Here is a 2,877-nt window from a genome sequence, read left to right as displayed (position 1 = left end):
AAACAAAGATCAAACTTCAAACTGGAAAATTCTTGTTTAATATTACTATTATATTAGGAGGGAGAGATAGATCAGCCATGATTGAATGGCGGAGTAGACTTTATGGGCCGAATGGCCTAATTCTGCTCCTAGCATTTACGTTTTTACGAAAGTCCCAGAAGAGAATAATATTCATCCAGCAAATATGTTGAGTGATCACCAGATGCTGTTTATCAATAGGAAGAGGAGATTTGTGTATGATAATGAAAATTGACTTAAATTGGAGACTTCCTGTGACTAATTCAGGATGGGATGTAGTTAACACAGCCTTAAGGTTGTGCTGTAAAATAGACAAGCTTATTGCAGGAATTACAATTAATAACTAGACACACTTTATCGGCACAGTATAATTTTTTTTATTGCTCTCTAATTTTACATGGCTTTAAGTGAAATGCCAACATATCTCACGGAAACAATAGAAATAGTAAAATATGAAAAGAGAACATGTTAAACTTCCAGCAGGGCATCCAGTTTCATGACCTGCAATACTTTAGTTATCTTTCAATTATTTTTTTCTCCGACCTTGATAACAGTGAAGTTGTGGATTCCAGCTGTTTCACAGGCAAAATTAATTTCAGGAAATACGTTGGAGGCTAGGCTGCGAGAGAGAGGGAGTGAAGAATGGGAAGCAGATCTCAGTCGGTGGTCGACGGGTTGCGCAGAGATTACGCGACACATTTCAAAGGCGATTCCTGAGAACTCAAAGTTGGAGATTGAATGCGAGCAGAGCAGGATGGTCTCCATGGTGATGGATGAATCAGCTGGAAGTGGCCACCTCGAGCACTGAATTAAGACAGAACTCTCTGCAGGAAGACTGGAATAAGGGACAGAATCAGGACCTTGGCAATGGCTGGGGTAAATCCTGCAGCTCCGGCAGTTTCGACAGCACTCTCATCGGCAAATTGGAAGTCTGTTGGGCCCTGTAAAAGAAAAATATAACACATTTCATCTCTGTATTTTTTATAGACAATTAACAGTAACTAAAGGGGGGAAAATGCCTCCAACATAGCAACACTTTAATTGGAATCTTGAATCATTTCTCAGGTTCTGAACCAAATCGGTGTCATCTCGTACTGATGAGTGCATGCACTGCAAGTTTGAATTGTTAAGAGTTTCTGTACCTTGGCTCCCAAAACGCTCACAAAAGCCACGATGCAGCAAATGAAGGCGCAGATCCAGATTCTGTTCATCATCGTGGGACCTCAGCTCTTGATGCAAACCCGATGAATAAAAGACACAGAACACCGGCAGCACCACAAAACCTTTTGCAACCCTTGAGCTGAGCTCAGCAGATACCAACCCAAATTGAAGTGATTGGGCGATGGGGAGGGGAGGGGAGGTGAGGTTGGAGTAATGAACTTGTAAAGCTTTACCAAAATATACTGTGCGTGAAACGCATACCCACTTTGTGGACTAACCCCAGCGTTTTCAGACGAATCTTCAATCGCAGCTGACGCCCTTGGACAGAGCTGATAATTCGATAGATTTAGATTTAACTCTGCTCACCAAAATGAAGAGGACACATTGTGCTTCACACATGCAGCATTGTCCTGAAACCAAAGTCTACTTTATAGCAAAAAGAATGAACAATCTTTCACATAAAACATTATAAAACAGGCTTGGGCGGTTTACGGAAAATAGACACAAACAGCTGGAGTAATTCAGCGGGCCAGGCAGCATCTCTGGAGAAAAGGAATATGCGACGTTTCGGATCGAAACCCTTCTTCAGACTGAGAGTCAGGGGACAGGGAAACGAAAGATATAGATGGTTATAAGAGATATATAGAATAAATGAAACAAAGATATGTATAAAGTAATGATGATAAAGAAAAATTGGAGCCCACAATGGTCCGTTGTTGGCTGTGGGGTATAATGTGTCTGACAGGGAGTATATGCAGGTAGGATTATTCAAAAACGTTGTGGGTTTGTTGGATCAAATGAATGTACAGTTTGTGGGATTTCTCCACGTGCTCTGTTTTCCTCACATATTCCAAAGGCTAGCAAGTTAAATGGCGACTCTAAATTGCCCTCTCGTGTGTAGGACATAGAACTAGTGTACAGGTGATCATTGGTCAGTGCGGATAGGTTGGCCAATGATCACCTGAAACAGCTTTGGTGGGATATGGACCAAACACGGGCAGGTGCAACGTGTAATTGAGACAATAGACAGTAGACAATAGGTGATGGAGTAGGCCATTCGGCCCTTCGGGCCAGCACCACCATTCAATGTGATCATGGCTGATCATCCCCAATCAGTACCCCGTTCCTGCCTTCACCCCAAATCCCCTGACTCCGCTATCTTTAAAAGCCCTATCTAGTTCTCTCTTGAATGTATCCAGAGAACCGGCCTCTACTGCTCTCCGAAGCCGCAACCCTACAAACCTGTACGTATTTGAAGTGTGTCTTTAGTGACCTCTTCAAAAAATTGAGCATATCCATAATGCTGACAGCCACCTTTAGACCTTAGACACCCTTCGGTAATGGCTGACCATGGGTGTCTCCAGGGTGCTATTCCCTATACGGAGACACCTGTGTGTGGCTTTATTTAACGTGGGGAGACTGATGCACAGACAGACACCCCACGGTCCTTGACAGTTCTGGGTCAGGTTCCACTGACATGGAGACCAAGACGACCAGAGACCCTTTTCTGCGGCAGCCTTCATCCGCCTTCCCAGCCATTGTGATGCTCCACTAAGGTCAGCCATCGTCCGCCACCTGTTCCACCGTTGAGGTTCTTCGTAGGATTGCTCTTTGTCAGAGACCTTCCCTCGACCTTACCGCCATGGGTGGCCCTAACAGGAGCACAGCTCCAGACGGCATTGTTCTCAGGATCTGAGG

General features: G+C 44.1%; 1 long non-coding RNA gene across 1 annotated transcript; it reads right to left on the bottom strand.

Moving 5' to 3' along the window:
* Positions 1-371: 371 nt before the first annotated feature.
* Positions 372-2,457, bottom strand: LOC129709820 (uncharacterized). The gene is made up of 2 exons (XR_008725578.1): positions 1,161-2,457; positions 372-959 (listed from the first exon to the last, which is right to left on the bottom strand). It is a non-coding gene; the product is annotated as an uncharacterized LOC129709820 (long non-coding RNA).
* Between the last annotated feature and the right edge of the window lie 420 nt (positions 2,458-2,877).

The sequence above is a fragment of the Leucoraja erinacea genome, chromosome 26 (assembly GCF_028641065.1).
Source record: "Leucoraja erinacea ecotype New England chromosome 26, Leri_hhj_1, whole genome shotgun sequence".
NCBI lineage: Eukaryota > Metazoa > Chordata > Chondrichthyes > Rajiformes > Rajidae > Leucoraja > Leucoraja erinaceus.
This window is presented reverse-complemented; position numbering and strand designations above follow the sequence as displayed.